Source organism: Maniola jurtina, chromosome 19, assembly GCF_905333055.1.
Source record: "Maniola jurtina chromosome 19, ilManJurt1.1, whole genome shotgun sequence".
NCBI lineage: Eukaryota > Metazoa > Arthropoda > Insecta > Lepidoptera > Nymphalidae > Maniola > Maniola jurtina.
In genome coordinates this window covers 2,781,279-2,805,275 of record NC_060047.1, presented here as the reverse complement: position 1 = coordinate 2,805,275, position 23,997 = coordinate 2,781,279, and the positions used below count along the sequence as shown (strand labels likewise).

General features: G+C 36.0%; 1 long non-coding RNA gene across 1 annotated transcript in view; it reads left to right on the top strand.

The window, feature by feature from the left end:
- LOC123875086 overlaps positions 1 to 23,997 on the top strand; it is a 68,627-nt gene that overhangs the window by 19,491 nt on the left and 25,139 nt on the right. The window contains exon 2 of the long non-coding RNA XR_006798063.1: positions 6,072 to 6,110. This is a non-coding gene — a long non-coding RNA (uncharacterized LOC123875086). The remainder of the gene's footprint in view (positions 1 to 6,071; positions 6,111 to 23,997) is intronic.

Here is a 23,997-nt window from a genome sequence, read left to right as displayed (position 1 = left end):
TATTTTTGATCGTGTAGCCTGTAAATCAAAAAGAGCCAGGTGGCAACCCTACTTCGACCTAGACAAAATGAAAAATTGTTTTCATTACTCGGTATGCCTACTGCCATAGTGTGACAGAAAGTGTGACGGTAGTTTTGACCTCTGATTGGCCGACTCTCTTTCACTATTTGCTAAAATTGATGATTGCAACAACAATTTTTTCTTTTTTGTAATCGAAAACAGAACACGGACGTCAAACAGGTTGACTAATTGCAATCATTTCTGACCGGCTAACATTGTTCCGCTAGTGGCTCAAACTCACTGTCGCAGCAAGAACATGGTAAATTCAGCCAATCACAGCAATTTGAAATTTGGTTATCACAAATGTACCGATCTAGGAACCGAGAATGCACGAACCAGGGCAGATAGAGATAAGAACAATAATATCATACGTAGGAAATCGACGGGGGATCGTTGACAACGATAGCCTTAAGTACTTTATTAATAACTATTACTAACCTCTCATTACTTTGTGCATGACATGAATACCTAAATTACTTAGTTTTCTTTCTTTCAAAACCGAGTTTCCTCACTTTAGTTCAATCTGTCACAACCCTAAGCTGACAGTCGGGAATTTGACCTTTTGTGCACATTTTGTCAGATGCCCGGCCCTTGCAGTTGGGAGCCGGGGCCCGGGATGGATTGTCATCAATGTCGCCTCACGACTCCTTTTGTTCCTTTGCAAATTACTCGCGAGATTATAGAGCAAGATCCCAAGATCGCCAGACCTTACTCAATTCCTGAGAAACAAAATGTATGGAATGGTACTGTTAGTGTGTACTTTGCCTACGCATATTTGCTAGCTTGTACTGAAGGTCAATCTATAAAGATTAGCTGCTAAAGGCACCTAAGTAAAAACATTAGGTATTTATTTTCTTGCAGTCTGAGCGCTGATTTTCATGTATATTTTACAGAATATTGGTAATAATTTAATATTTCATACTGTCAAATGCTTCCGCCAGATGCTTTAAAACTTGCAAAAAGTAACGTTATATTTAATCTTACTTACAGTCTGAGTCGTAATTTTTATATTAGAATACTCGGGAAATATAGGTCCCTACATAAAAATCAGCACTCACTTCAAGAAGAGTGAGTAATGTTTTTACGTACTTTTAGGCTGGCAGATGATTCCTTTAAATAATTGGGCATCGGTACAAGCTAGCAAATATTATGTCACGTTAAAGGTACACACTACACACTAACACTACTCTATCCCCACACATTTTTTCCTCAGAAAATAAGTAACGTCTGGCGACTCTGGGATTTTGGACTCTTGGTAGGAGAGTCGTATCGCAGATTCTGTGTTATCGCGACTTTTGCACGTTCAAGTAGGTATTTTTATTACAATGTTAAAAGCTACGTTCGCGAGCCCGAGTTTTCAAAGTTTAATGGTTGCACCCAGCGATTTCGCTGGGTGCAACCATTAAACTTTGAAAACTCGGGCTCAAATCTTGTAGATACTCATTTGAGTATCTACAAGATTTGTAACTTAAGTACTTCAAAAGCGGCCCGAAAAAATACTACTTAGTAAAAAATTATACTTAGTAGAAATTAGTCAGGACTCTTCCTGAAAATCAGCGCTGTAGTAGTCAAATACTGCAACATTATGCTGAGGCTTACACACAAAATATTGTTTTTTGTATTTTCTATTTTTATTTTATTGTGTTATATTATACGAGGTAGGAACGGCATTCCGAACCAGTGGTAAATTATTTTGACGATTCAAAACGACTTATAAAAGCTTACATGAATAAATATGTATTCTATTCTATTCAATTCTTTGTTGGGCTAAATAAACTTTTCGATGATTAGATCGAAGTAATTAGATCATCTTAACTCAACGCCCCCGGACCACTCCACTACTTAAGCACGCGTCTCCGTTCAGAAAGGCGGATTGGCATCGTTAAAGCAAGTGATATAATTGCTTGGAAGAGCCAGCCCTGGTTTATTCTATGGCTGAAAGCTGAAAGATAACAATACTTAATTCAATGTTCATAACTCCGAAAAGAAAGAGGTGCCTGGGCCCCAGCATCGAATTCTGGAACCTCCCCTCTAAATCGGAGACTGTTTTAACCACTAGGTTATAAGGAAGTATACACATAAACTCTTTTCTAGCTAAAGATTAGACACCTACGCAGTTAGGTACGTAATCATAACTTGAGAGGTATGTTTGGCTTCTGGGTAGGTAATCTAAGCGAAATGTCGACAAATCAATTAAGTTTGAGCCCTAGAAGTTAGCTCGCCCGGGCCTGCCCTTTAACATTTCCGTGGGCGTCAGGGAGCGCATGCGTACGTCCTGCCCCCTACCGCCCGCGTGGGCAGATGACGTAAAACCCTGGGATGCTATATATTAGGATAATAGCACTTCCTTGGAATATCAAACAGGATATTCGATAATCGTCATCTTGAACAACCTAACGATGCAGTAGTTTCGGAGATAATGAGGGTATGGTGTATTTCATCTTCAGGTAGACGTACGGATCCCTAAAAATCATCACACTTCGCAGTATTATTATAAAGGCGAAAATTTGTGCGTATGTATGTGACTATGTGTGTATGTTTGTTACCCCTTCACGCAAAAATTACTAGATGGATTTGGCTGTTTGGAATGGAGATAGATTATACCCTGGATTAGCACATAGACTACTTTTTATTCCGGAAAATTAAAGAGTTTCCACGGGATTTTTGAAAACCTACATCCACGCGAACGAAGTCGCGGACATCAGCTAGTCTATAATAATTGTTAAGACAGTCGGGACAAAATGTCTCAAGGGCATAATCTATTAACACGGATGATGGATGACATCATCCCAGCAAGTCGGTTGGATGCATCCGTCGATGCATGATTGTCATGCATAATGCATTTTCTATATCAGTGTGTATAATCAGTTATTATTATTCTCAAGTAATTAGATTTTAGATGATGGTCTACTTCAAGCCCGGGCACGCAACTCTAACTTTATTTATTTATTGATTGATGCAACTATACAATTAAATACATAGGTACACATAAACATACACTAAAATAGGTACATACTATAACGTATTTAATATACTGAACGCATGTTTATATATATAAAAATGTGCATTATATCAATATATAATATAATTATATAAATAATACTACTTTAAATAATATATAGTTAAAGTATTGTAATATATTTAAAGTATTATAATAAATAATACTTTAAATTTTATGGAGTTATGTGCATTCTAAGCAATTAAATATCACTTGTTTTAACGGCGAAGGAAAACATCGTGAGGAAACCTGCATGCCTGAGAGTTCTCCATAATGTTCTGAAAGGTGTGTGAAGTCTGCGAATCCGCACTTGGCCAGCGTGGGTGACTCTGGTCAAACCCTTCTCACTCTGAGAAGAGACCCGTGCTCAGTAGTGATGGGTCATAATGATGATGACAATTAATTACCTAAAGTGATACTTATGCACGAACATATTTATTATGCCCATCTCATCCTAACCACGCCTATAAAATACTAGCTGATACCCCGCGACTTCGTTCGCGTGGATGTAGGTTTTTAAAATTCCCGTGGGAACTCTTTGATTTTCTGGGATAAAAAGTAGCCTATGTGGCTAATCCAGGGTATAATCTATCTTCATTCTTCAGCCCAATCCGTCCAGTGGTTTTTGCGTGAAGGAGTAACAAAGATACACACACACACACACACACATACAAATTTTCTCCTTTATAATATTAGTGTGATATGCCATTGGTATGTGGTTGTATATCCGCCTAGCCATGCGGTGGTACACCTATAGTACGCGACAGCTCGAGATGGCAATCTGGGTATGAGGTGGGGCGACGCTCCGCACACCCGCGCTCACCCGCAACAGGTTAGCGCGGGGGCTGTGCGGATGTGAGGGCCGTTCCTACCCCGGTGGCCATCTCAACCTGTCGCGTACTTTATGAGATACGTCACAAAACATGAGTCAATGCTAAGCTAAGTGCTGTGTAGATTTCATCATACAGATAAACTAGTACATCCGCTTGTTATTGTAATTACTTATATTTTATAGTTTTTTTGTATGTTTTAATACCTTACAAGAGAACTTGCTACCTATTCTGACGACAATACTTATAATTTATATAATACTAATAATTTTTTTTTATGTTTTTCTTCTTGTCGTTATTAAAAGTTTAAAAATGTAGCATCTAGATTCTAGTGATAATATACCTACCATTTATGTCGGAACCAATTAATTTGTTCTTTGGTATAGGCATAGGCACATAATATACCTACTACTTACATAATATTTAACAAAGAATATGGAAATATGGGTTCAAAACACCAGATCTGAAAAAAATATTCAAATTCATCAAACATCAGTGCATCATAGAACCTTGCCTACACGAGTACCTATGTAAGACTACAATCTAACTGAAAAGCTACGAAATCGGTCATTTCAAAAACCGAATATCTAAGTCGTTAAATTTTTCAGGAACAGTTTTATTCACAAGTAAACGAATTTCGAAGGACTTTTTTTGGGCTGAATACAGTGTTTGAACTTTATAAGTTTAAACGCTTATATTCTTTGTGAATAATATTAATTTAAGAAATTCGAAAAACTGTTCTTGACTTAAGTATATGGTTTTAGCAAGAAACAGCGGTATTACGTGGTATTGTTTGAAGAGGAAGGAATGTAGGTACTTACCTACTTAGTTAAGTACATGATTTTTACCCAGAATATGCGTAGGTATATATTTTTTACTAGATGATGCCCGCGACTTCGTCCGCGTGGATTTAGTCTTTTGAAATCCCGTGGGAACTCTGATTTTCCGGGATAAAAAGTAGCCTATGTGCTAATCCTGGATATTTTCTATCTCCATTCCAAATCAGCTAAATCCATCCAGTAGTTTTTGCGTGAAGGAGTAACAAACATACACACACACACACACACATACAAACTTTCGCCTTTATCATATTATTAGTGTGATAAATGTGATGCAGCATTAATACCAAAAAAGTATGTTAGAGAAAAACTTGAATTACGAGTAGATAATATGTGGTTTTTGAAATGACCGATTCAACTATAAGGTCTGACTATGGAACGCTTATATCTGAAGATTATCTCTTTATAAGATTTCTATACGCTCTTGCTAATATTTAGTATTTACTACTATTTATTTATGACTAGGTATTTATTAATATACTTATACACGTAGGACATGCTCTATCTACGCTCAAAATAAAATGCACTGTAACATTCTGTAGGTATATCTAGAGACATTATCTACGCAATCGCAAAGTTAAAGATGCATTCAAGTCAGACATGAAGATCCGTTTTGTTTATCTTAATGCATCTCAGGTTTTACTTTAAACATTTAAGGGTCTGTAAGTCATCAAGGCATTTCATTTATTGTGACACAGACAAACTGGTTTGTCGTGTACAGAATTTCCTTTATTTTTGTCGCTGACAAAGCACATGACTACCTATGCCTTAGTTTTCCTTAGATTGCCTTAAAGATAAATCTCAGAAAACTTCTCGAAAAAAAAACCGGCCAAGTGCGAGTCAGACTCGCGCACTGAGGGTTCCGTACTCGGGTATTTTTTTCAAAAACTAAGTAGGTATTATACATTAAAAATAAATAAAAATCTGTTTTAGAATATACAGGTAAAAGCCCTTTCATATTATGATACCCCACTTGGTATAGTTATCTTACTTTGGAAATTGAAACACGTTTTAATTTTTTTTTAATTATGTAACCACAAATTCGTGGTTTTCAGATTTATTCCTGTATTTGTACTATAAGACCTACTTCCTGCCAAATTTCGTGATTCTAGAACAACGGGAAGTACCCTATAGGTTTCTTGACAGACACGACGGACAGACAGACAGACAGACAACGAAGAGATCATATAAGGGTTCCGTTTTTCCTTTTGAGGTACGGAACCGCAAAAAGTGATATTGGAAAACGCCAGATATATGAATTTTTAATATAATTTATTTACACATTGTACAATGCAGTATGCACGAATGAATATTTTATTAAAATGATTTTTTTTTCTTTTTCAGGAAAACACAATGTATCTACGCAGCTGAAAAAAATCTTACGTAAGTATTTTCCACCATGAACAACTCATACGTTTTTCAGGTTTTACGCTTGACTGGGTACCTCGTAAACAATTTTCTTTGTAGTAGGTGGTTACGCTTTTTTAATGAAAAACTAATTTTATACATTTTCCATCGTTATGGATTAAACGAAAATTTAACTGTTTCGAGTAAACAAATCTGAAATTATAAATCATTATGAACGTTATGGGCCAAGATCACAGTGCCACCAGACGTTACATATTTTCTGAGAAACAAAATGTGTGGGATAGAGTAATGTGTATAATGTGTCGCGTACCAATATTTGTGTGCCGATGATAAGTCTGAGTGCTGATTTTCATATAAGTATATTTTCTGAGTGTCATAAGTCATAATACAAAAATTTCGACTCAGGATATAAATAATTAATTAAATACGTACGTTATTTTTTGCGCGCTACAAAGCGTTTGACGGAAATTAACACACTAATTATCTGGCAGTATTGAATTCTAATTAATAATTCTGTATAACATTTATAAAAATCAGCGCGCAAACATTAAGAAAAGTGAGTAGTATTTTAACGTAGGTACCTTTTACCAGCTGATACCTGTAAATTGGCCGTTGGTATACGCTAGCAGATTATGTGCACGTTAATAGTACACACTAGCACTACTCTATCCCACACATTTTTGTTTCTCAGAAAATAAGTAAGTTCTGGGGGTCCTGGGATCTTGCTCTATCGCAGGAAAAATAAAAACTTGATAGGGAGGAAAGTCTCCAACTTACCAAAGGAAACTTTAATGAAATGGAAACTATATTGTAAATTATTTTGATAAACTCATATCATCGTACGGTCTATTGTGTTAAATGTCTCATATTTTGATAATTCCGCACAAATTAAAGAAAAACTGCGGCTTTTGGGAAATAAATAATATCTGTGTAGGTAGGTATGTACCTTTTTTGCGGAAAATTGCATTAGTTTGATAATCCTGGAACACCCGTGACCTATGTACTGCGCAGAGCTAAGTACTAGGTATACTAGGTATTTACTTACCTACCTTAAGACCAAGTGCGCATGCAAAGATCAAGATTTGTCAAAGATCAAGATTGTCACGGGCACGAATTATGATATTTAGATAAGAAAGAATAACAAAATAGGTAGGTAAATGAGTAAGAAGGTAAACGACCATTTTTCTCATGAAAATCGATTATTCCCCTGACGTTCGCTTAAAGGTGCATGAGACGGGTCATGTTTTGTCAACGGCAAAATTTTGGCATAAATACCCGAGTACGGAACCCTCAGTGCACGAGTCGGACTCGCACTTGGCCAGTTTTTTTTTCAATATTGGATTTCGCGTCATTATTCATTAATTTTACTCGTTACTTATCACCTATGTCGTTATCAGCTGTTATCATTGTATACATGATAGACATGTGTTAAAAGAGGCGATGAGTTGTCTGGCCTTTATCTAATGTCTGTTTATATACCTACATACCTACCTACTTTCCTATATAGATATATTCGTAGACTCAAAAATGTTATGTTGAAAAACATCTTATAGGCACTTATTTTCTTTGTCAAAAGCACGATACTTGATTCGATTATTTTTTTCAGATTGTTTATATTTTATTTTTATTTTTGTTTCAAATAAATGCTTAGTTACAGCTGCTAGTTGCAAGAAGTAGATAAATACCTACCTACCGAAAAAAAGTATAGCTATAATATTATTCAAACCTACATAAGTATAACTACTTAAATTCAGAAATCAAACAGATTGTTTTGCTTATTTTCTCAGATTTTTTACATTTTAATTTTAATTTAAAAGGAAGACTCACAGCTAGTTCACGATGTACGAGATGCAAATAGATCAGAAAAGTATTGATTAGTAATTACAAGTCAAGACAGGTAGATTTTTAGCTAGAAAAATAAAGCGAAAAACAATGTGGCAAGTGGTGCTAGTGCAAGTTATGAAATAGATATCTGACTTTGCCTATGGTCTTCTTTGAAAAACATAGCAGGTATTTTCTTTTTAGCCTATGAGAACTTATTATCGTTTTATGCTAAAGGAAAAAGGAATAATGAATCTAAAACATTTTTTTTGCCTTTACGCTACGAACAAGATTGCATCGAAATTTAATATAACATATTTCATTTAAAATTTAACATATTTTCAAAATAAATTGAAAATATTTTTGGGATCCACCCTACGATCTTTCGGATTACAGACCATTCTTTCACTGTTGAACTATTGAGACTTCAAACCCCATTACCACTGCGGTTGAGGAGTTGGCCAACAAACTGGTGTAATAATTATTACATGAAATAAAAACTTTACAGCAAGAGCAAAAAACTGAATGAAAGCTATTGAAATTATTTTAATTATACAGTTTTGATCAAAATCACGAAATCAGGTCTTAATTTTAGCACAGTTTTAAGCCGTTTTGCTTGAAATTGAGTTTAAGTTTAAGACTCAATTTTAGTGCAGTTAGTACATAATACTTAGGGTGAGACATGGACGTATTATAATATCTCTATGGGGTGAGATCTATAAACCGCACTCAGACTTTGCTTAAACTTAAGCCAGACTTAAAACGAGACAGATGTATATCTCTCACATAAATCTGTCTCGTTTTAACTCAATCTTAAGTCTGAGCAAAGTCAAAGTGCGCTTTATAAATCTCACCCTTAGTCTGTTTTGTTAGGAAATGAGTTCAGATTTGTATTCAATGGGCTAGAATTATCCCGAAGAAAAAAATTTGGATTAGAAATGTCACTACACCGTTTTGCCAGTTTCTCAATTTTGCTGTTAGGTTTTTACTGTGAATTTTTTTAAATAATTAACTAAATAAGTTATAAAGAAAAAGAAAGCATTACGAGAGATTTCACCGCCGTTAAATACCTCATCAGCTGGTGGCAAAAGGGCTAGCTCAGTTTTTGCGTAAAGAGTAAGCCCGGCTGTTCAGCGTGGAAATGGAGCCAGTATTCTTGGCATCATTACCCAAAAGGGTATGATTAATTGTTCTGCAATTAGATAAGGGTAGCATAAGTGAATAATGTACCATTTTTAGTAAACAAAAAATAAAAAAAATAAGGAATTTATTTCAGACAATCTCAAATATTATAGTTTTAGTTATTGTTGGTTAATATATATTTATAAATGCAAATTCATAATTTTAATTAAATATACGTAACGATTAGCAACGCCATCTATTGGTTACTTAAAACAGCTCGATGTGTCAAGTGGACGTAGTTTAGATACAAAGAGACAGATGGCACTAGTAACTTAAAGAATAGCTGGTTAAACACAATCCCCGATAGATGATGCTGTTGTTAAAAAATCTTATCCGTTCCATCCGTTCTTGAATTTTTCTAATACATATTTCAGGAATGGGACAGTTTAGTAACATTTCTTTAAAAATTTTAAATACTTATTTTATTTTTTATTTCTGTTTAAATTAAATTGTTAAAAAAAAAATAAGTAATTTATTAAGTATGCTTCGACCACTTTATCAGTAATATCAAACTCCATACAAAGCGGATTTTGGGAATCCCGTGGGAACTCTTTGATTTTCTGGGATAAAAAGTAGCCTATGTCCTTCCCGGGGATATAAGCTAACCCTGTACCAAATTTCGTCAGAATCGGTTAAACTAAATAAGTAATTTATTAAGTATGCTTCGACCACTTTATCAGTAATATCAAACTCCATACAAAGCGGATTTTGGGAATCCCGTGGGAACTCTTTGATTTTCTGGGATAAAAAGTAGCCTATGTCCTTCCCGGGGATATAAGCTAACCCTGTACCAAATTTCGTCAGAATCGGTTAAACTGGGCCGTGAAAAGGTAGCAGACAGACAGACAGACAGACAGACAGACTTTCGCATTTATAATATTAGTATATTGATAATATTAAGCTATTCGTACTTATTCATATTCGCCGAATCGTAGAATCAATTGTACTCGTAAAAGTGTAATTTGTTGTTCCACTAAATACTGTATGCTTGAGTACCTACAAATATCTATGTTGAATTCAAGGTTAGCAGTGAGATAAACTTCTAAATGTAAGTAATTAGGAAGGCAGAAAAATTAAAACAGTGTACCATGGTGAAGTTGGCGAAGATGAAGATGCAACTTGCAAGGACCAGTGTGAAGTTTCTGCCAGTCTCCGGGCTATCGAACGACCGGGTGCCACGCTGTGCTCTCTCGGGATATGAGATGAGTGAACACAGCTGGTGGTATCTCAGTTGTTCCCTAGTTCTCACGATCTACGCTCTACGGGCTACGAGCTACGGGCTACGGGCGGTGAAGCATAGAAGCCGAAAGTCATAGAAGATTTCCAAATTAGAAAATTGACCTTGCCTAGAAGATAAGAAGCAATAGATAAGACTTTATAAAATAGACTAGATATTAGATAACCCAACCTGGCTTCGTACTAGCGGAATTTCTAGAAATCTTTTCTTAGTAGGAGTCTACGCGTTATATTCAAAGTTACATGAAAATCTCGAACTAGAATAAGCGCTTTGAGCTGTGCCTATATTATGCTGATATTCCAGTCAGTTTCTCCTATAATCAAATATTATATTTTTATTGAAATAAAAATTTACCAGGAGGTAATTTTGATTCTTACAGTAGGTACTTGTATTTAACAACTAGCGTATTTTACTGTCTTTGACTTATAAGATTATGTTCATCTATTCATACTTATTCGTATTCGCCGAATAGTAAATCAGCTGTACTAGAATAAGTTTATCACAGTGACCTCAAAGGGCCGTCTCAGTAAAACTGCATCTCAGGGCAGAAGCGTCTCTGAACAGGTTATGCCTACTTGTACATGACTTTCTCTCGCTTATCGAGAAATGTAGCTATGTGTGTGTGTGTATGGAAATCTTATGATTACAATACATATTAAAATGATCTTTTTATACAGTAGTTATTAAAATTTTCATTTAAAATTACTTTAATTTCGTAGATACATTGATGTAGGAAGAATTAACCCGTATCTCTGTGGGTAATTCTTATTGTGGCTTATTCTATTGTACATAATCTCTAAATTTAATTGGCAGTTCTAAAAATGCTATCCTTTTCTGCAGGGAGCATTATGAAAGAGGTAGCTATATATTGTATACAATAGAATTAGCTACAAATGCCTATCTAATGAAATGAAAAATGAAAGCATCAATGAATGAAAGCGATGATTTTTTTATTGAGGTAAAAACCTCAATAAAAAATTATCAAGTCTAACTGATGACTAAATTGATGTTTTAACAGGTTTCCTATGAAAAATAGGTTAAGTTTAAAATAAGCATCCCTTGTCTGTTTTTGTAGTAAGACCTAACAGAGCAGGATGCCTATTTACTTAAGTTACTTATTTTAAATACGACTGTCCAAAAAAAAGCTGTACCCTAGTGAATTTTATGCAGATTTTATGTAACTTTTGAAGTCTCAATAGCTCAACGATGTACCTACAACAGCACAGAAAACTTTTCTTTCAAAATTGTAAACATAAAAATGCACCCGGGTTAACGCCTTCTTTTCCGTTGTAATTTTTCTAATACTTACTTTCATTCAACTCAATCGTACCTACAATTGGAAGTAGCCAAATAGTCTGTTACCAATTTCAAAGAAATGATAACATACGAACAGTGTACCTAAATTAAAAATTTATAACACCCCGACAAGTGAAGGTTACAGTAACTAGAAAAGAGCTGATAACTTTCAAACGGCTGAACCGATTTTCTTGGATTATAGCTAAGAACACTCTCGATCAAGCCACCTTTCAAACAAAAAAAAACTTAATTAGAATCGGTTCATTAGTTTAGAGGCTACGATGCCACAGACAGATACATAGATACACTCGTCAAACTTATAACACCCCTCTTTTTGGGTCGGGGGTTAAAAATAGAAGTCGGTCGCGCAATTTTGAATTATAAAAATTCTGCTTTTAAGAGAAAAGCGACGAACTTGTATAAAAACACAAGGTAGGTACGTTTAGCCAAAGAATCCCAAGATCCAACTGTAAGCAATATAAAAATACCTTGGGTACAGAGAAAGCTGCCGTGATCTCACGTACCGGCCGACACTTGAGTTTATCTAGATTTGTTGCAAATAAGGAAGATAGGAAGTAAAGTCCTTGATAACGCTCGGTGAAAGTGGATTCAAACTTAAAAATATTAAAACCATAGTAAGTAGGAACTTAGGTAGTTAAAAAAAACTAAATTAAAATCGGTTCATTCGTTTAGGCGCTACGTGGCCACAGACAGATAGACAGATACACAGATACACACGTCAAACTTATAACACCCCTCTTTTTGGGTCGGGGGTTAAAAAATGATGTCTATTGCCCACGACTTCATTTGCATGGATTCGGTTTTTAAAATCCCGTTAGAATTTCTTATCATTCTGTTTTACTTGGCATCTAATCTACGTTATTGAATTACTTATACGTTATACCTACTTCTTTTGTACCAGCCGTCGAAGGAAACTATTCTCAATTTAAATGTTATTAAAAAAAGGAAATAGCTAGCAAACGAGGAGATAGGTCACCTGATGTTAAGTGATTACCGCCGCCCCAGAAAAACCGCCGATGTATTGCCGGCCTTTCAGGAATATTTTGTGTTTAGCAAAATACCGGAAAAACCGGTCAACTGCGAGTTCAACTCGCACAAGGGGGTTCCGTGCAACAACCTACAAGATGTTATAACACTTAAGTTTTTTTAATTTGCATGGCGGCCATTTTGAAATTGAAATATTTATTATTTTTAGGGTTCCATACCCCAAAAGGAAAAACGAAATGCTGCTTTGCTGTCTGTCTGCCTGTTTCTCTGTCTGTCTGTCTGTCCGTCCGTCCTTCCGTCGTGTCTGTCAAGAAAACCTATTGGGACTCGTTCCTATCCCGTTGACCTAGAATCTTTAAAATTGGCAGAAAAAAAATTACTAGTAATAGGACAAAAACGGACGCTGGAAGGGCATTTAACACCTCACAGTTTGTATTATTAAAACGTTAAAGGAAACCTTTCGAGTCGATTAGACATGAACCATGTTACAAAATTGGTATTTGGTGAAGATGGTCTTGGCGCCTTCGAGTCTAAATAACTTTGGCCGGGGCGACGCGGAGCACAGCCAGCGCGCCATGCCAATTGTCTCTGGCACATCCCTTGCTTGCAACAGATATATACTGCAAGGGCAACTTCGTGGTTAGAAATAGTGCAACGAAAAAGTATTTCGCAAAACACGTGTATCATTATGGGCCTTTCGCCTATCATCGTCATCATTATAAACAGATAGACGTCCAATTGCCGGAGCCGGAAAGTCCTTGAGTGGAGACCGCGAGCAAGCGTAGTGTGGGACGCCCGCTAGCACGATGGACAGACGATATAAAACGGCTGGCGGGAAGTGGCTGGATGAGGAAGGCTAAGGACCGGGTGTGGTGGCGCTCTTTAGGGAAAGCCTATGTCCAACAGTGGTGTCCACAGGCTGATGATGATGATGATACGTCCACAGCTGGGCATAGTGCCCAGGACGGCAACGGACGGTGTAAGGACTTCCACACGCCACGGTTTTGCGCCGCCTGAATCCAGCGGTAAACCAGTGTAGGACGAGTTAACACTTAGCCAATTGCACGGAAGATATTATAGTGCACTAGTATGACACATGCACAGGTGCACTCTCTACGCCCTTATTCCCATAGTCCTATGAAACGGTAACCCGACACGACCGGAGACAGATCAGGCGCAGGACATTTACATGCTATGAAACACTGAAATAAAACACCGTCAAGTACTGAGAATTTTGAACGAAAAACCCAGTACCTAACTCTAATATAGCAGATGACAAAATCTCTATGAACTTTGTCATAAAACTTTGTCACTCGGTAAGAAAGGCATTCCGAAAAAATTAAAAAAATATTTTTTGAATTTGAATAATACATATAAGTCCAGTTGCATGACAGATATTAGTTATTAGATTAGATTAGATTATTAGATTAGATATTAGTTTCTAGAATATGTCTGCAAAATTTCATGGACTTTGGTTGCTTAATATTCAAATGAAATTGGAACTACGATTGTATGAAACGAGTGACGGAGAGAGCCCTGTTAAAGGTGCTGTAAAACAAATATTTATCTTGAATTTAATTAAAAATCCACATCATAAATATTAAAGTTTATTTTGTGACACTAAAATATTCGTAAAATACGTTTTTAAATTTTATAATTAGGAAACGAAACCATAATATAAATGACTTTTACTGCTTTTGGAGAGCGGAAGTTGATCTTTAATTAGGTAGAAATAATTATGAATAGACTATTAATTATTTGAAAAATATTTGAATAGGCTCAGACTATTCAATATTTTTGCGTCGCTTATATTAATAATTGACTTCCTGAAAACGGTAGCTCAGTGTTTCTTTACTATGTGATTGTAAGTCATTTTTCTACAGCAATGTTTCAAACACTTAAGGAAAAGCGAAAATTACAGTGAAATTTCACACGAAGAAAACGCTCCGTTTATCACAAAGGTCTGAAGTTCAAGGACATCTGGGACCCCGAAGCAACAGCTGGATCGATAGAGGCAGCACTCCATCGCCATGACGACCTGCAGCCATGACCTGGAGGGGGGAGGGGGGAATGCATCGAACGGCCCGGCTGCACTGAGCAGTTATTTCGGTGCAGCTCAGTCGTTCGCCGCGCCTCCGATAGTGCGCGCGTTTTCCGCCCGATGCAACGTTGACGCCCCCGTGTACTCTGCCTCTTAAACGATTCCATATTCAAACGTCATCACAATTTTTTTTTAATTTAAAATATTACAATAAGGTTTTACAATTAAACGGCCAACAGTGTCACGTGTTATTAAGAGTTATAAAGAGCCGCGATCGCACCTGTTGCATGGTGAAACCGTGTGGAAAACTCTTTTTCTTAGCGGACGAGACTACTTTCACCGTTCACATTCCGCGGTGCTTGCAAACCTGTCGCAATGTATGTTGTCCTAGTAGCGATTTGTACTTGCGTGTAAGAATTAGACTAAACTCAGTGATCATTTTCAACTAACTGTTATTATAAAGTATAATTAATTGCTTGGTTTGTTAATCTGTATTTTTCTTGAACAATGGAAGGGAAATCTTAGTGTATCTGATGCAGACAGCCTCGACGCCCCTCCCTCCACCCAGGCCTCTCTGATAACAACTTTTCAACACTATCTGGTTAATTTTAATCGTCCTATTGCTTATATTTTAACTGTAAGTAAATATTTTAAGACCAATAAGTTTTTTTATCCAAAATTAAGTACCTATTTGAGAATTAAATACAATTTAAGAACAGTTTTTTTATCTCAGACCTTTTTTTTCAAAGATAAATTACCTAGTGACTACTTATGTGTATAGGTATGTGTATAGTTGTGTAATGCACAACGCTATGCAACAGTATGGACTAAATAATCGGTTAGTGAAGATTGTTGGTATAATTTAAGATGTTATGAAATGTGGCGAAGAGGTATGCTTGCATCTGGCGTGTGGCCAGGGATGCAACACCGAAGGTCACTGGGTGGTGGGGAGGTGGAAGGAGAGTGCAATAATTTACGAGTGAAACGCGCAGGTGCAGCCGGACCTCCATATCCCAGGCATCGGCCTACACAAATCAGTTACGCCCCCGCTTCAGACCAGCGTTGCCAGAAGGGTACAAAATGTGGTTAATTCTACTTCTACACAATCTCCTCCACTATACCTACGTATTTGACAGCCCTATCTAGTGCTATCGTTTTCCAAAAGGAGCATTATGAAAGGGTCAGCAATATATTTACTGAGAAGACTTTTCAGTTTAGTTCAAAGATTGTGTAAGTACAACAGAATTTGTCTTAATGTACGAAATTTGTACTCTTTGTGTCATACCCAAAAATACCCAAAAACGACCCAAAAGTACGTATCTTCGGTTTTGTTTTCATACCTTTTCCAAATCAGAACTCTTTTGTCCTTATTTGTGACATTTTTACACCTAATTTACATCAATCCAACGTATCCAGTAACGTGAAACCTTTTAAAAAAAAATCATACCTTTTTCAGGGTCTCGTTTCTAGGAATCGTCATATTAGGTATATCATCTGGCAACGCTGTTTCAGACTTATTCGTCATCAATCAATAGACATTCACTACTAGACAAAGGTCTCTTTTACGAATTTCCACATGCCACGGTCTTACACCGCCTGAATTCAGCGGCTCCCTGCCCGATTAGTTTGATGTCATCCATAGTGGGGGGATCTGCCAAAGCTGCCCTTTCCAGTACGAGGTCGCTATTTCAGTACCTTGGGACCTCAACGTCTATAAATTTTTCGGACTATGAGCCTCATCCATTGCCTCTTTAGCTTGCCAACCCGTGTCGGTTACTTTGGTTCTCCTACGTATCTTCTCATTTCAGATTTGATCACGTAGAATAACTCCGAGCATAATTGTCTCAATCGTCTCACATCACCCTACAGCAGACCTATGGATTTTGTAAATTATCATATCAATAACTAATACTCCTTTATGCCCAACCTCCCCTATTATTTAACACTGGTCTCTAAATCACAACGGCTATGTATAGGTACGTATTTTTATAGGAATCCTATCCGTAAAACACTATATCTTTTGGTGAATACTTGAATAAAATCCGTTCAGTACTTTTTGAGATTATCGCTTTCAAATAGACAGACGTTGTGGGCCGACTTTACTTTATACTTCTTTATGCCAAACCTACCCTTTTTCAATATCACTAATATCTGAATCATTCCGGCTATTATTATAAGTAGGTATTTGAAATCTTATACAAAAGACACTATAATATGTTGGTGAATACTTGAATAAAATACATTCAGCACTTTTTGAGATTAGCGCTTTCAAACAGACAGACGTTGTGGACTGACTTTATACTATGTAACTAATAAATACTTCTTTATGCCCAACCTCCCCTGTTTCAATATAGTCAATATCTGAATTACCACGGCTATTGTGTCTATTTATATAAGAAAGAATCTTCGACAGACTATCTATTGGTGAATACTTGAATGAAATCCATTTACTTTGTAGAAGATTTTACTTTGTATTGTGTAGTAGGTACCTTTCTTAAATTCTAAATCTAAGAAAACTAAGTTCATTAGGAATCTAGTTAATGCTGAGTTGTTCAAAACAAATTCAAAATTTTAAGTGGTTAAAACTAATTAAATCACGAGACTTCATACAATTCTTGTAGGTAATCAAATTAGTTTAATCTTCACTTTTTTTTTTTTCGAACAACTCAGCGTGTGAGAATTTCCTATATTTTTCGACCATCTCTAAAACTCCCAATTAAATTAAGAGGTTTCACTGTTAAGATAAACCATCATCAAATTACCTTTCCAAAGGTCACAACACTCAAGATGGTTACCTCTCTTTAAACGCAACTTTATCACTTTCATCTCACTCAAAACTGCTATGAGCATGCATATCGCATTGCGAAACACGCGTTAACACCTAGGGTTGTCAACCATTTTCTTTCAAAGAACTATCACGAAGTTTCTTTTTGGTCCCTTTGGTAGAAAGAGCATTTCGAACCAGTATGGTACCTATAGATTAGTTCTAAAGCAACTGGAAAAGTTTACTTATTTTACAATAAAAAAAGTTTTGACTCGATTCTCTATAGTAAATTGCCAAGTTTTAATTTAATAAAAAAAACATTTTGTACTTTTGGATGACCAGTATTTTTATTACAAATAAGAATATAACTTGAATTCAAAAAATACAAAAATACTTTGTTTTATTTCCGAAATTTTCATTTACTTAAGACGATCATTACTATTCAAAAATGAATAGTAAGTTAGTTTCTGTGAAACTTCCAAAGTAGCCAAACAATAATTTCAAATTTAAAAAAATATTTTTTTATTCAAATTTCTTAAAACACACCTTGTCGTAAAACATGTTAAATAAAATTTAATTAAGTGCCATTAGAACATGTTTTAATATATTGTGGTAGAAAAACTTAAAAGAAAATTCAAAATCTTTTTTCCCATTGCACTTTCCTCTTCCGTTTCTTCTAGGTAAGTTTTTGCAAAAAAATACATTTTCTTTCAAATTAATAGAAAGTATCCCTTACCAAAAACATATTGGAAATATAGCTAATAATACATCAATTACCAGTATAAAAACATATTTTTTCATTTAACTTTCCTTTTTCGTAATTTTTTGTCAAAAAAACATTCGCCATCCCTGATCACACCATACGAAACTTTCGCTGACGGGACCATTGACCGTGGCCCGACTTTCTAAACGATTTCGTAACGTTTTACGTCGGTGATCGCCCGCCGGCCCGCGCCCGGCAGGCGAATTGTAATTCACGATACGCCTCAGCGAGACACGCGATGTCATTACCAGTGTTTTTTGTAACATTTTCGCAAATCCGTAGAAAGTGTCGATTGCAACTTGCAACTTAAATAAATACTTAATTATTGCACGATCTTTTCCTGGTTACAAAATATACTGACGCTCATCCTGATCGTTTCAACCACAGAGTGCACAGGAACTTTTCGATCTGTCCCCCCTTCACCATTTTACCACCGAACCGCAAGACGTTGGGCGAGTTTCCATCCTTATGTCGTCGACATTCCATCTACACGCACGAAACGTTTTGCATCTTCATTCCTCATACGCATGTCTAAGGTTTGGAATACTCTTCCGCGATCTGTGTTTCCTACCAATTACAATCCGGGTATCTTTAAAACAAGAGCGAATAGGCACCTTCTAGGTAAACGCGTCCCATCTTAGACCACATCATCACTTTCCATCAGGTGTGATTGTGGTCAAGCGCTTGCCTATAGAGAATAAAAAAAAAGAATACTAAGCTACATGGTTTATTAATGTTTCAACCAATAGAGTATAGACGCCCCGCAGCAGTTCCCTTGCAAGGGTTTCCACAGAGCATGGTCTTGTGGTACTTTGGTATTGTTTCCGTTGTTATTGTTGTGTTAGTAGGTATACTTCTTTGGTCTTGTACTGCTTGTTTCCAGCAGCTTTGTACAACCTGATAATTCTGATAATTCTTTTGGTATGACTCATAATTATTATATTCCACTTGTATTTTCAAAAAGCATTTATTATTGCACGACTTTTTTCACAGACAAAATAAGCTGAATGTTTCAACCAATAGACGTCCCTTGCGAGAATTTCCACAAGTGGTTCCCAATCACTAACTTTATTATAATAGATTTGACTAAATCTAAAAATACTATCCTCTTACCAATACCATAGCCTTTCCAAATTTCAAATAAGTGTCCTCCCACACTCTAGTAGTCCTAAGAGTGATTGTAATATGCCTTAACGAGCCACGCGTTGCCGTTACCGATGTTTTTGTAAAATTTTTGCGAATCCTGAAAGTGTCGATTGCAACTCGCAACTTACATAATTTTCCCTGTTACAAAATACATTCGCCGTCGTCGTTTCAACCCACGATGTATTGCAAGTTGCAATGAAAAATACCCTATTGCACACCCATTTAGTAATAATACGTTTATGTGCTGGCTGCATTTCAGAATTCCTAAGCGCTTGATGACTGTCGTGATCATTTTCCTATCACTATCGTTTTTTTAAGATATCACTAAATACTTGTGTTAGTAATTGATTTGTTAGTGAATATCTACTTGGGTTAGTAAATTTTTGTATCGAAGTAAAGATTTGCGTTGGTCAAATTTTCCTCCTTACCTACTTTTTATTGCAACAAAGAGTATGTGCGTTTGCAGTTTAGAAAATGTTTATTCACTTTTGCCCGGAACTTGAAGGTACTCAAGTTATACACGACAAGAGAACAGAAAGAGTTGTGGAGAGAAAGAGAGAGAACTTTAGCACAAATTTTCACATTGTAACAACTAACTATTGAGGCGATGTTCACTTTCACATAACATATCATCTCAACTCAATGAACAAGTTTTATATAACCCACAAACGCGATACTGTATTTTGTCTTGCTCACTCATACTTGCTACCCAGGCAATGAGACGCCGCAATTGTTTAATTTTTTGACATTTAGCCATAAGAAGTTTCGCTTCGCTTGTATTTTTGCATGACACGAAAAAGTCTTTTAAAAAAGAAACTTGTAGCATACGATGTTGCAAACCGTCTAACATCTTTGCTAACCCACCTGTGGAATGTAATGAATGGCGACAGACCTCCGCTTTTCAAGTACCTCGGGTCTAGGGTTGCCACCTCAATGTTTCTGACACAAACGGCTGAGATGTGGGACACCCTTCTCTGGTGTCCTGGTTCTTCTCGGTAGGAACGGCATTCCGAACCAGTGGTAGATTATTTTGACGATTCAAAAACACTTGTAAAAGTTTAATTGAATAAAAATATTTTGAATTTGAATTTGTTCTAGCCACGTGGGTATAACTTCAGTACCTTCACTTCATGGCAAGAGAATAGGCAAGCACACTCTGCAACCTAGGCGTTACCAGTATTTTACAGTATGCATTATCGTTTACTAAATCTTATCACCAATTAATGAATGAAATTCAGATTTATATTGACAAACTGCTGAACAGTTAGAAGCTTTTGTCACTTGTCATCAACATTGTAAACAAACTTTACAAAAAAAAAATTGTAGATTAAGATCGAGATTATTATTATCTGTTAGTCAGTGTTAGAATTTTGTAGAAGAAGCTATTTTGTTTAAAAATATATAAAAAGAAATAATTTTCTGTTATAGCATTAATTTTTGCGTATTACTAATTCAAAGCAAGGTCCAATTTTTTTAGTCAGGATTATAATCTATTTTTTCATGACTTTCCTCTGTGTGAAACTTTATAATAAAGTACAGGAGGCAACCCTAAGTTATTCAGCTTGGCAATGGGGCTAGCCCGGCAGTTGCGCTGTGCCTTTCTTTATACACACCAAGTGATATTAAACTGTAGCCTCAGTTTATTATAGTTGAAACTTGAATAACAAATACCATTTTCCAGCCTTGCTCTATCCGTGCGAACTATTCCAAAGCTTCGAAACGGTTGGTATTTTAAGCCAATCTTTTATTAAAATTTACTCAAAACTGTAAATATTTTCTATCAAGTAAACTTTAAAAGTTCTTTAGGATCGTCTATGACGTGTCAGTACAGTAGAGTCACTCTAATCGGAATCGTGATTTTACTTCAGTTTCACAAAATTCAATGCAATTTTCTTAGAAGCTCATAATTTTTGACGATTCAAATGCACTTTGTAAAAGTTTACTTATTTGAGTAAAATCATTGCTATGCTATTATCGGTAATAGCGTAAATCAGTAAATTGGAAAATGTTTCAAAGTCAAAGTCAAAATCATTCATTCAAAGTAGGTACACTATTGTACTCCTTTTGATGGTCGAAATTGTTTGTACGATATAGTGGTGATAATTAATTGCGTAACTTAAAACTAAAGCTACGAGGGTTCCAAACGCGCCCAAATCTGAGAAGAGCCCACAACAAACTCAACCGGGTATTCTTTTTTTTATTATCACCACTTTACAAAATCACATAAACTTATTAAAACTATCAACTAACTATCACTATTAAAACAAGCTTTCGTATCATTTAAATAATCCTTTACATTGTAATTGGATTTTCCAATCAGTTTACCTACGTTTTACGAAAACTTTGAACTTATTGAGAGACATCTCCAATATGTCTTCTGGAAGCTTATTATTCATTAATTATTTCACATTTGCCGTGGCTATAGTTACCACCCTACTCGCAAAGTCGTGCCGCTAAGCAATTTAGCGTTTCAGTACGATGCCGTGTAGAAACCAAAGGAGTATGGGCTTAATAAAAACTGCCATATGGCATACCCCTTCCAGGTTAACCCGCTTCCATCTTAGACTGCATAATCACTTATCACCAGGTGAGATTGCAGTCAAGGGCTAACTTGTTTTTGAATGAAAAATAATAAAAAAAGAAGGCCACAGTTACATAAATTAAATGGAAAAGCTGGATATTTGAGCTTTAATTTTTAAACTGGCGTTTCGTTTTTAAATGTCGTCGCTACTTGTAATCTCAGTCTGACCCGACCCTGACCTTATGTCCTAGGTCGGCTAGACTTGTCCTTGGGCGCTGCGCCAACTCGCCCGGGATGCGGTGCAGGAAGTGAGCGATATTGCCAATACAACTGCGATAGGTATTCCATCAATTATCGAGATGTTCCAATTATTGGCTGCAATGGCTGAACCTACTGTAATAGATAATGTCTTCTTCCGTTCGAGTATTGCCGGTCGTTTGTTACAGCGTGATCCTGTTCTTGATAACAATAGTATAGAATGTAACGGCTATACTTTAGTCGATGTAAGCCCGACTAGTTTCAAACCCATCCGAGGTCCTTTTTCATAGGGATTCGGCTCGCTGCGCGTCGCGGTTGAGACTGCTTACATTGACTAAATACGTATTATAGCCGTTACATTCTATACTAAAATGGAAATCACTCACAAATCGGAATAGTTTAAACAATAAAATTAATTTTATACTAACCTAGCTGTTAGTTTGATTTAATTAATAAGTACCTATCTAGGTACTGTAAAATTAAATATATTGCTAGTAATCCATTTGTTCACGCTCTCCTCAACTTTTGCATGACTATAAGTTTAGCAGCCTATATGGTGTTATAGGTGTATGTTTGTTAGTTTTCCCTGATAATCTAAACTTTGAGTTTGAGAGACATTTAAAAAAAATGTAGGTAATAGAGCATAATTTTATATTGTAAAGTAGTTTAGGACTTTTTGGAACTTGAAAGGAATGTGCTAAAACGAAGTGTCAGTTGTACTAAAATAAATTTACTGAAACGAAAGGGGAAAAGGGGATCAATACCTACGTAGATTTTATTAAATGTCTATTTCTGGGTCATCAACACTAGGAGTTTAAAAATCTCGAATTAGTGACCTTTTCTCTTGTAACATTAGGATTTCTAACCCCAACTAACGCTCAATAAAAAGCAAATTAATTTCAAAACATCATTTGTGAATTATTTACTACTTATCTACTAAATAACTAGACGCAAAAGTACTAGATCACGTAATATAGCGAAAATAACGAAATAAAAATTTTATTATCGGTTTCAAATTTCGAAATAGCAATTAGAGCAGGTAGATACCTACCTATAGTAAATTATTTTAAACAGGTATAAAACGTGTTTGCCACAACTCAATCAAATGTCTCACTAAAGTTTAAATGGGTACATACTTTGGAAGATATCTGGGCCGCAGCATGAGCCAGGGCTCCTAAAATACACCTTGGTATCGCCCTCGTGCCGAGTCGCCCGGCAAAATTAAAATGCCTAAAGGTTTTAAACTTTTGCTTTTAGAACGTAGATATACGTACTTACTATAATATAACGTGTGAATTTATATTTAACACTAGCTGATACCCGCGACTTCGTTCGCGTGGATGTAGGTTTTTTAAAATTCCCGTGGGAACTCTTTGATTTTCCGGGATAAAAAGTAGCCTATGTGCTAATCAAGGGTATAATCTATCTCCATTCTAAATTTCAGCCTAATCCGTCCAGTAGTTTTTGCGTGAAGGAGTAACAAACATACACACACACACACACACACACACACTCACACACACATACACACACACACACACACACACACACACACACACACACACACACACACACACACACACACACACACACACACACACACACACACACACACATACAAACTTTCTCATTTATAATATTAGTGTGATTAACTTAAAAAACATTAATTTAAAAAGATATTTAAGGGCAACCCCTAGCTCGAGCATAGTTTCTCAAACTGCGCGGCGACCCCCGTAGAGCGACCCCATAAGACCGAACCGAAAATTTTGTTTTGTTAACTTCTATCATTTTATACGTAAGTATATTCCTATATTGTAATTACCTATATCATCTTTGGTAATATATTTAGTGAATGCTACTAATTA